The 12,288-nt window shown below is 37.7% G+C and overlaps 1 non-coding gene across 1 annotated transcript; it reads right to left on the bottom strand.

Annotated features, from left to right (window-relative positions):
- Positions 1-416: 416 nt before the first annotated feature.
- Trnal-uag (transfer RNA leucine (anticodon UAG)) lies at positions 417-498 on the bottom strand. The gene has a single exon. It is a non-coding gene; the product is annotated as a tRNA-Leu (tRNA).
- Between the last annotated feature and the right edge of the window lie 11,790 nt (positions 499-12,288).

The raw sequence follows: 12,288 nt of genomic DNA, 5'->3' as shown, positions 1-12,288 counted from the left end.
AAAAATCGCCCCCCCCCCCTCCAAAAAATAATTAAAAAAAAAACAAATAAATAAATATTTATTTAGCATTTCAACATTTGAACAATGCTCGGCTGATTGCCGGGCGATACCGAGCCATAAATGACGAAAATTCCCGAGGATCCGGGTCAAATTCTGCAAGAGTAACCTGATCCTATTTACAATGCCTCCCCACGGGACAGAGTTAGACACCAGTGTCGTTTTTTAACGTGGAGAAAAGGAACAAAAATTAAAATTGTCTCAGTCGTGAAGGATTTCTCCTCCACTGACAGAGAACAAGAAATTGACGTGCAGCTTCTGAAGAACAGATACTACACTTTGATCTTGTCCGAAGGTTCACATATAACAGAAATTTCTATACTTATTAACACGCACCAGACGTAAAAAGAAATTTCCACTGGCAGCGGTGGGATTCGAACCCACGCCTCCGAAGAGACTGGTGCCTAAAACCAGCGCCTTAGACCGCTCGGCCACGCTACCACGGACTCCCTAACTTGACTAAATATGTCTATTATATTTTTCGCATTGTATTTCTTCATCAAAATTAAATATTTTAAAAATAAATTTAGATTTTTTCTTCTTTAAATATATTTATTTAAACTTAAAGCTACAACAGAACCTATCATTTTTTATAAAGACATTTTAAATTTCGTTAAGTAAATTTTAATAAAAGTCCTAAATTTCATCGCCGTATAAAGATAAATTATTTTATTATTTTGGAAATAAAATAGATTTTATCACAAATAGAAAAAAAAATAATTCAAATTGTTAAAATTTTATTATTACGAAAATGAAAGAAAAAAATACGAAAAACAAAAAGCTAAAACCTTGGCTAAATTTTATTTTCGTAAAAAAAAAAACATGGACAATTCATCTAAAACAAATTGTTAAAAAACACCTTTTTATTTTTAAATAGTCTCATTTAACTTACAATAAATTTTGATGATAAACAAATAGTTTTTCTTATTTCAATATAAAATTTTACGTAAATAAGACATAAGTGTAGCCATATTGGTTGACAACTACGGTAGCACAAAATGTAACTTTTATTTTACGGAAACCGTGATTCATGAACCTTATTTTCATTAACGTGTTAACCCAAGCGTAAATATTACGTGCTACCATAGTTTGTCGCAGACACCCTCACCATTTTTAAAATACGTCATTATTGAATTATCGTTTTTAATTAAATTAAAAGAAATAAAATAAACTTGGTTTGTTGTAAAAAATGCAAGAATATTTTAAGAATTTCTGGCGATTAAGATTATTCACGCTCAAAAAATAAACTTATTTAAAAAAATTATATGAAACGAATTTTTTCATAGCGGGGCCATTGTAAAAAAGTACCGAAAAAAAAAACAACAAAAAAAAAACAGGTCAACGTTGAAGCTTCTACACTATTGGACGAAATTTTGTAGTCGATAAATGGAGTTTTCAGATAAAAAAAAAACAGTGGTTTCTACTGATTTTTTTTTTTTGGGGGGGGGTTGTATTACTGTACACATAGATTCGAAAAAGTTGTCAAAAAACAAATATATAACAAATAAATATTATCAAAGGCAAGATAAGTTACTTTTCTACCAAACTGGATATATTTTTCGTGTTTTTATTCAATGTAACATGCTTATTCAGCTCGAAAACCATACAGTGTTTACCGATGTATTGGAAAATTCAAAATGGCGTCTGACTCTCTCTTTAACACGGTAAGTTTTGGAAAAGGTGTTATAAATAAAACACTGGATAAAATACTGTTAAAAACTCGCTCAATATATGTTATCGTGACATAGGTTGACATATATTCGGCGGGTTTTAATAGTATTTGTCTAGTTTTTTATTTATAACACCTTTTCCCAAACTTACCTTGTTAAAGAGAGAGTCAGACGCCATCTTGAATTTTCCAATACATCGGTAAACACTGTATGTTTTTCGAGCTGATTAAACATATTACATTGAATAAAAACATGAAAAATATATCCAGTTAGGTAGAAAAATAACTTATCTTGCCTTTGGTAACATTTATTTGTTATATATTTGTTTTTTGACAAAATTTTCGAATCTGTGTGTACAGTAATACAAACCCGAAAACACACACAGACGTAGCTGGTAGCGCAACACATAGCTTCTCTATATCCCATTCCCTATCTCAGACGGTTACATTTCCGACATGTTTCCCAGACCAGCAAGATCAACATGCCTCACTTCTAGATCTCTTTCTGACAACGGTTCCCAATGACTGTACAACAAATGCCCACAGCCCACTCGGGAATGCTGATCACGCTGTGATAATGGTAGAAATCAGCCTAAATTCTCGCCCTAAAACTGAAGACCCACTACTCAAAACAACGAGGTATTACAAAAAGGCTGATTGGGAAGCCATCAGGGAGCTCATCAGAGATGCCCCATGGCAAAATATCTTTACTCTTCCAGCGGAACAGTGTGCAAATGAGACCACTGAATGGTTCAAAACTGCTATTGAAGCACATGTTCCCGCACGGAAATTCTATAGCAAGCCCCACTCTCCCCAATGGTTTACTTCTGCTTGTGCAGCTGCCATTTGTCAAAGGCAGCATGTGTTCCGCAGATTCAACCGACATAATTCCAGCTCAAATAAACAGAAGTTTATAGAAGCTAGAAATAATTGTAAGAGAGTGATAGAGACAGCTAAGACAGATTACTCTGAAACCACCAGAAAACGCATCGAAGCACAGAAATTAGGAACCCGGGATTTTTGGAAAATCTACAACAGCGTAGTAAATAATGGACAGTCAACTATTCCCCCACTATCAAACGATCATGAGGTTGCTTGCACGGCAACTGACAAGGCTAATCTGCTTGCCAGTCGGTTTGCCTCAAACTCCACACTGAACTCGGTACACCACTCACTCCCTGATTTTCCTCTGCGAACAGACGCCTCACTAGACGATTTGAAAATCACCCCTTCTCAGGTACATGCTATTATAAAAAACCTAGACACCTCAAAAGCGTGTGGACCAGATCTCATCCCGGCTGCGCTAGTAAAAAAATGCTCTGCCGAGGTTGCTCCAGTTCTCTCCAAACTTTACAATAAATGCCTTAACGAATCTTGTTTTCCCGACTGCTGGAAAACCGCCTCTGTGGTACCAGTCTTCAAGAATTCTGGTGAAAGAACTGACCCACTAAATTATCGCCCCATTAACCTCCTCCCGCTTTTTGCCAAAATATTTGAGTCCTTAGTTAATCAAGCCCTAGTCCAGCACCTAACAGCTGCTAAACTCCTGACTGACAAACAATATGGATTCAGGCAAGCCCGTTCAACAGCAGATATCTTAACTGTAGTTTCTGAACGTATATACCGTTCATTGGATAAAACAGGGGAGGGTAGAGCGGTGGCCCTCGATATATCTAAGGCTTTTGACAGGGTATGGCAGGATGGTCTTCTAAGGAAAATTAGATCATATGGAATCACTGGAAGAATTCATAATGTAATTAAATCCTTCTTAAGTAATAGAAAAATCAAAGTTGTCCTCGACTGTCGTACATCCAAACAATACGACATAAATGCGGGAGTACCTCAGGGGTCTATCCTTGGACCTCTATTATTCCTGATATTCATAAACGACCTCCCTGATAAAATTGTTCGGAGATGGGTATATTTGCCGATGACACCACTCTCTATAACAGATATGAGGGGAAAACAAATGAACACATATCCAAGGAAATGGCAGAAACACTAGAGGACGACCTCCAATCCGTAGTGGAATGGGGACAAAAATGGTTGGTCATATTCAATGCTGCTAAGACTAAGCTTATTTCCTTCAATAACTACAAGAAACCTTCTCTACCACCAATAGCAATGGCCAAGAACACATTACCTGAAAGTACTTCTTTTAAACTCCTCGGCCTAACGTTTACAGGGAATATGAACTGGAATAGATACATTGAGAGCATTGCCAAGGCTGCTGCAAGGAAGGTTGGCTCTCTCTACCGTGCTAGAAAACTACTTACGCCTGACAGTATCCTATACCTCTATAAGGCAACCATTCGCCCATGTATGGAATACTGTTGTCACATCTGGGCTGGTGCATCTGCTTCTTGTCTCTCGCTCCTGGACAGGGTTCAAAAGAGAGTCGCCAACCTGATAGGTCCTGAACTGTCATCTAGGCTTCAGCCTCTGTCCCATCGACGAGATGTTGCATCCCTCTGCCTGTTCTACAAATACTTCAATGGTGAATGCTCTGACGAACTGCAAACACTTGTACCTCCCCGACGTAACTACCCCCGACAAACCCGACAAGCTACTAAGTCTCATCCCTTTACAGTAGAGATCCCTAGGTGCAAGAAAGGCTTTTACTCCAATAGTTTCTTCCCCAGAACTGCGGGTCTTTGGAAGCCTCTTCCGGGATTCTGCTTTCCCAACTGCAACGATATGCAGAAGTTCAAGTGTAATGTCAACAAACATCTTTCTACTCATCTCCCTTCATAATGACACCGCTAATTAAGTCCCTGATAGTAGCCCCCTGCTTCAAAGTGGCACTGTGCCTTGTTTGGGGTGAAAATTGAATAAAAAAAAAAATTTTTTAAACTTGTATCTACGTATTCCTCATAAAAATTACGAAAATCGACAAGGTAGAAAATTATTTAGGTATTTTTTTAGATTAGGTCCACTTCCACAATTTTCTTTTAAATGACAAGTTTTAAAGGTTTCCGACTATGCTGAATACGAAAATTGCATTGAAATTTTGCAGAAATAATTAGTTAGCGAGATATAAAACGTTGTATTATGCATTGTATTTTTTGGCGGCCATCTTTTTTATGCGCATGCTATGTCAGTCAGAGTTGAGGAGATTTGTTTATGGCGCGCATAAAAAAGATGGCCGCCAAAGAATACAATGCATAAAACATCTATCTATATAAGAGCCAGATACGTCCAAGGATGGAGTACTGTTGCCACATATGGGCAGGAGCTGCTAGAAAAGACTTGTCCTGCCTTGATAGAGTTCAAAATAGACTTCGTGGCCTGGTGGGAGATGTCCTTTTCTCTTCGCTGCAACCTCTGTCTCACAGAAGAGATGTTGCGAGTTTGTCTCTGCTTTATCGTTATTTTCATGGAAAGTGTTCGACTGAGCTTCAATCTATGGTCGCTCCTCGTCAAACTTTCACAAGAAACACTCGTCTAGCTGAAAACATTATCAATAATTTTCCCCACTCTTTATCTGTGCCTAAACCTAAACGTAGATTCCATGAACAAAGCTTCTTTCTTAGAACTGCACGCCTGTGGAATTGTCTTCCGTTTTTCTGCTTTCCAGCTGTCTATAATATGGTTGTCTTCAAGTCCAACGTGAACAAGTTTCTGGTGAGCCGTTCCACTTAAGTTAACAAATTTACCGAACTTCCATTACTATCGATTACTATATTGTCCTTTTGACTACTCTACACTCTTTAACCCTTATCCTTGAGTGGCCTATCGGCCTTAATAAGTGGTGACGTCTATGTAAAAAAAACAAAAACAAAAAAAACCCCAACTTTTTATATCTCGATAACTAATTATTTCTGCAAACTTTCAATGCGATTTTCTATTCAGCATAGTCGAACACCTCTAAATGTCGTCATTTAAAAGAAAATTGTTGAGGTGGACCTAATCTGAAAATTTACCGTTAAAGAAAATAAGAATAAGACACAGAAGAGTTTTGAAAAAAAATAGGTAATTTCCCGTTTCGATTGAAACAAGATGGCTGCAATTTTTCACCTGCAAACACTATTAAAGTTGTTTCTTTTTTTTTAATTACCAGGTCGGTAGTACTTCGTGAAAAGTAGTCTGAGATGTCAGAAATTTTCTGTCTCTATGTCTATCCTTGCGGCCATGTCACTAGTAAGGGTGCTGGAGGTAAACGTTTTCATTTGGGCTGACGTTAACCGCCTGATAGTCAGGGACCTGAACCTTGGATTAACCACTAAGGAGACTGTCCTATCAGCAGCTGCAAAGTACTGGGGCTGCTGTATTGCCATTTGGTGAATGGATTCTGGACAATGAAGTAGTCTCTGGTGGGGCCTCTCGATGCCTTACTAGTGGGTAATTGTTACGGCTTTACCTTATCATTAGCTACAAATAAAAAAATTAAAAATTCTTCGTTTCTTTTTCTCTCTTAGTTTCCCCTCTCGGTCCTGCTCTAAGTAAATCTGACGACCTAGTCCACAAATTCCAAAATTTCATCATGACAAGTTTCAAGAAAAAATACACGATTAAACCCGGTTCTCCAACTTCTAACGTAGACCCCTACTACCATGTCTCCTTCTCCAACATCAGGGGTCTACGTTCTCACCTTCCAGAGGTTGAAACCCAATTACAGGAGACGAAACCTGACATTCTTTCTAAGCAAACCTGGAATAGGGCCGACCACCTCTCTAGATGAGTTCATAATTAAAGGATACTCTAACCTAACATCTAAATCTGACCCCCAAGATCGCCACGGGCATGGAATATGTGCCTACATTAAAGATGGCTTCCCATGTGGCAGGGATATCTCCAGAGAAGACCCTAATCTACCTTATATGTGCTTCCGGGTTGCACTTGCTTACACCACCGCATTTATATTTGCCCTCTATCGCCCCCACAACAGCGGAGTTACTGTATTTAAGAGTATATCAGAAAAAATTGACCACATCCTGTCTGCTCATCCCTCGGCTAACATTCACATTTGCAGTGACTTTAATGTCCATAATGTGGAATGACTGACCCACTCAAATAAGACTGATGATGAGGGGAGGTTCTGTCATGATTTTGCCATTGCCTATGACCTCACTCAGATTGTCCGCGAGCCCACCCGTATGCCCAATAGTACCGGTCAGTTCGCAAGCCTCCTAGACCTTTTTCTATCCACTTCCCCATAGCTATGCTCGTGTTCCTTTCTATCTCCTCTGGGATCCTCCGACCACTGCGTCATATCAGTTAAGATAAAAATGAAATATAATAAATCTACAGACGTACCTCTCCACCGTACTGTATACCGATACTCTATGGCGGACTGGGATAGCTTCCGTACATTCATATCTGATCTCCCTCTCCATTCCATGTTTAAAAAGGATGTGTCCTCTATAGTATCAGACCTGACCGAATGGTTAAATATAGGCATAGACCAATTCATACCATCCAAAAAATTCCAAAAAAACCTAACAGCCAGCCAGAGTTCTCCCCTGAATGTGCTGCTGCCATCGCACACAGAAATCACTTTTTCCATAGTTACCAACGTAATAGATGCACTGAAACTAAAGCTGCTTTCAGAACCGCCAGCAACCACTGTAAAAGAGTAATAAAAAATGCAAGAGAACTACATGCGCAATCCGTTAAGTCCAAAGTAGTTGAGCAGCGGCTTGGTTCCCACCAGTTCTGGCAAATAGAAAATAGGATCCTGAACAGAAACATGCGTTCTATCCCAACCATTATCAATGGACCAGAGGTCATCTCGACAGCATCCGACAAGGCCAAACTATTTGCCAAAAACTTTACGGCAAATTCTGTGTGACGAAGGTCATCAACTCCCCATATTCCCTCCTATAACAGACAGCATGCTATGCAACATACAAATATCTGTGCGTGAGGTCGCCAAGCTAATCAAGAACCTTGACTCCAGTAAAGCAACTGGTCCCGACGGTATTCCAATTATAGTGTTAAAAAAATTACAATCAGAACTTGCCCCAATACTTTCCAAACTGTTTAAGCGTTGCCTTAAGGAGAATGCTTCCCAACACCCTGGAAAACCTCATCAGTATGCCCTGTATTTAAGAATTCAGGAGATAAGTCATCCGCCTCTCAGTACAGACCAATAAGTCTCCTGTGTGTCATGATTAAGCTGCTGGAATCCACAATAAATAGAGAAGTAGTCAACCACCTCAGCAGAAATAATCTTCTTAGCGACATGCAATATGGTTTCCGCTCTGCTAGATCTACAGCAGATGTGCTGACGGTTATATCTCATAGGATTAGCGAATCTCTCGACAAAGACTTCATTTCTAGGGCAATTGCTCTCGACATATCAAAGGCCTTCGATAAGGTTTGGCATAAAGGCCTACTACACAAGATTTCCAGCTACGGTATAACTGGAAATGTTTTCTCTATCATTAAATCATTTCTCTCAGATAGGCTCATAAGAGTAGTGGTTGATGGGCAGAAATCAGAGGCCCACAGTATTAATGCTGGAGTCCCTCAGGGGTCCATACTGGGCCCAACTCTCTTCCTGATCTACATCAATGATCTCCCAAAACACATACTAAAATCTTTCGTTGACATCTATGCTGATGACACGACCATCTATGGCAACACATCAAAGGCCGTGAATGATGATGTTCTCTCTGATTCTCTCTCCTCTGATCTTGAGCGCGTGGTACAGTGGGGAAAGAGGTGGCTGGTTATCTTTAATACATCTAAGACCAAGCTCCTATCTCTACATCATAAACGCTCTGACCTCATCTAGCATCAATTGAAATGGATGGCTCGCGTCTAAGGGAGGCCCCAGGATTTGATAAGCTCCTGGGTTTGACCTTTACACCTGATCTTAAATGGAACACATACATCAAGTCTGTGGCCAAGGTCGCTGGGAAAATGGTGGGATCCTTCTACCGCTCCAGAAGATATCTCACTAATGATGCAATTCTCTATCTATATAAGAGCCAACTACGTCCAAAGATGGAGTACTGCTGCCACATCTGGGCGGGGGTTGCTAAAAACAGCCTATCCTGCCTTGACAGAGTACAAAATAGACTCCGTGGCTTGGTGGGGGATGCCCTTTTCTCTACCCTGCAACCTCTTTCCCGCAGAAGAGACGTAGCGAGCCTTTTATTGTTCTATCGTTATTTCCATGGCAGGTGCTCGTCTGAGCTCCAATCTTTGGTCCCCCCTCACCAATCTTTTTCAAAAAAACACCCGACTAGCTGAAACCACCGTCAATAATTTAAAATTCGAAGAAAAAGTTGTCTAAAACAAACTTTTTAAAAAAAATACATTATAGCACTTTGGGGGGTAGGGTTTACATGGAGGTCACCACTTATCAAGGCCCGAAGGCCACTCAGGGATAAGGGTCATTGTGTGTACAGTAATCAATGAGATAGTATTGTAGCAATCATTAGTATTGGATATTTGATAGAGTGTCTTACTTAAGAGGGCAGTTTGTCAGGAATTTGTTTACGTTGGACTTGAAGACATACAAGTTGTAGTCAGGTGGGAAACAGGCGAACGGAAAAGAATTCCACAGGCGTGCACTTCTCAGAAAGAAACTTTGTTCATGGAATCTACATTTTGATTTAAGCACAGATAAAGAGTAGGGGAAATTTTTCACAGTGGATTCAGCTAGACGGGTGTTTTTCGTGAAAGATTAGTGAGGAAGGGGGGCCAGAGTTGGAGCTCAGACGAGTATTTCCCATTGTTTTTTTGTCTTACATAGTTTTTAATGCATTTTAATTGATCTAAAACAAAGTTTTCATGAGCAGTTTACAAAAACATAAGCACCAAACATTTTATTTTGGGGGGGGGATTCAATTATAGAACTTGTGTGTCTAACAAGTACTTCTGCAGTTTAATTAGCCGTTTCTTCTGTAATTCCACCCCATCTTTCCAAGCTTATAACTCCTCGAAAAATGTAATTCAAGCCCTAATTTTTTTTTCAATTAAAGGAGCAAGGACCAAGGTCTCATTAAAACAAACAAACAAACAAAAAAAAAACAGCGTGTTTTTTTTTCAAAAAGGTTTTAAACTTCGGACTTTACAGGTAAATTTCTAAAAAACACTATTTTTTTTGTTTTAAATTTGAATATATTCTTTATTGATCTTTTATCTTTAGTTTGTGATATATAAAACTTTGGTGAGTAAATTAATTATTTACTTTTTAATAGACATTTCAAAATGGGAGACGTGAATTATTTGACCCCTTATCTTTCTTATAACTCTTCGAAAAATGCAATTCAAGCCCTAATTTTTTTTTTCAATTAAAAGGAGCAAGGACCAAGGTTTCATTAAAAAAAAAAAAAGAAAAGAATAATGTGTTCTTATAAAATAAGGTTTTAAACTTCGGACTTTACAGGTAAATTTCTAAAAAAGCGATTTTTTTTTTTGTTTTAAATTTGAATATATTATTTATTGACCTTTTCTCTTCAATTTGTGATATATAAAACTATTCAACATAAATTAATTATTTACTTTGTAATAGACATTTCAAATGTAATCCAAGCCCTATTTTTTTTTTTTTAATTAAAGGAGCAAGGACCAAGGTTCCATTAAAAAAAAAAAAGAAAAAACAAATAACGTGGTCTTAAAAAAAGGTTTTAAACTTCAAACTTTACAGGTAAAATTCTAAAAAACACTACGTTTTTTTTTTTTTTTTTTTTTAAATTTGAATATATTATTTATTGACCTTTTCTCTTCAATTTGTGAGTAAATTAATTTACTTTTCGGTGAGTAAATTAATTATTTACTTTTTAATAGACACTTGAAAATGGGGGTGGTGAATTTTAAAAAAATACCGTTTGTCTAAAATATTATATTCGGTTGATTGGAAAGAGCATAAAATTTCACATTTACCCTGAAAAATCGTAAAAATAGAATCAATAGAAAAATTTTGATAGATTTTTAAAGTTTAAAAATTGAAAAATATTGAGTTCGGAAAATTCATTACTGTTTAAAAAAAAAAAAAATATTTCTATTACTTTTAAAACAACTTTAATAGTTTATTTTGGAAGTATAATCCATAAAGAAAATAAATCACCCACTTTTAACAGAGAAATTACGAGTTTTTTTATATTTTATTCGCAGTTTCGTGTTAGGGGTGTCAAAAATTCCTACAAAAATTCTGATACACCTATTGTTTTGTTGTAGTGTCGCTAAAAAAAATTAATTCTTTCATAGTTAAAAACAAAACTTAAATATGCTTATGTCTTTGATAAACCGCCATTTTAGTTTTAATAATTAGGGTTAGGACAACAGCATATTCTTTTCATAGTTTTGACTCTCGAGTGTGTATCCGTTTATATCTCATATGCTTTTATGTGGTTCTCTGTGGCGAGAGTCATTTTTCAAGACGACTAAGGGGAAGTAACTCTATGCATCCTTTGCTAATTATCTCCCCTTGAATCAGAGTGTAACAGTTTTGATAGCATGTAAACATTTTTGGCTTTTTATTATTATTATTATTACTTTATTTTATATTTTTTTACACAGGCATCACCACATTATCAAGGCCAAGAGGCCACTCGAGGATAAGGGTTAAAGAGTGTACAGTAGAAATTGGACAATATAGTAATCAATTCGGTAGATTTGTTAACTTATATGGAACGGCTCAACAAGAACTTGTTTACGTTAGACTTGAAGACCAGCCGGAAAGCAGGAAAACGGAAGACAATTCCACAGGCGTGCAGTTCTAAGTTCATCAAGCGACCTTTTTTTTTTTTTTTTACATAAACGTCACCACTTATCAAGACCGATAGGCCACTCAAGGATAAGGCTTAAAGAGTGTAGAGTAGTCAAAAGGACAATATAGTAATCGATAGTAATGGAAGTTCGGTAAATTTGTTAACTTAAGTGGAACGGCTCATCAAGAACTTGTTTACGTTAGACTTGAAGACAACCATATTATAGACAGCTGGAAAGCAGGAAAACGGAAGACAATTCCACAGGTGTGCAGTTCTAAGAAAGAAACTTTGTTCATGGAATCTACATTAAAGTTTAGGGTTAGATAAAGAGTGGGGGGAATTATTGATAGTGTTTTCAGCTAAACGAGTGTTTCTTGTGAAAGTTTGGCGAGGGGGGACCATAGATTGAAGCTCAGTTGAACACCTTCCATGAAAATAACGATACATCAGAGACAAACTCACAACATCTCTTCTGTGAGATAGAGGTTGCAAGGAAGAGAAAAGGACATCTCCTACGAGGCTACGAAGTCTATTTTGAACTCTCTCTACCAGGCCATGATCTTGAGCAAGTGGTACAATGGGGAAAGAGGTGGCTTGTTACTTTTAATGCATCTAAAACCAAACTTTTATCTTTACATCATCAACGCTCTGATCCCCATCTGGCATCAATTGAAATGCATGGCTCTCGTCTTGGGGAGGCCTCATGTTTTGACAAGCTTCTGGGCTTGACCTTTACTCCTGATCTTCTGTGAGATAGAGGTTGCAAGGAAGAGAAAAGGACATCTCCTACGAGGCTACGAAGTCTATTTTGAACTCTCTCTACCAGGCCATGATCTTGAGCAAGTGGTACAATGGGGAAAGAGGTGGCTTGTTACTTTTAATGCATCTAAAACCAAA

This window comes from Euprymna scolopes, chromosome 46 (genome assembly GCF_053919585.1).
Source record: "Euprymna scolopes isolate OS-2025 chromosome 46, ASM5391958v1, whole genome shotgun sequence".
NCBI lineage: Eukaryota > Metazoa > Mollusca > Cephalopoda > Sepiida > Sepiolidae > Euprymna > Euprymna scolopes.
This window is presented reverse-complemented; position numbering and strand designations above follow the sequence as displayed.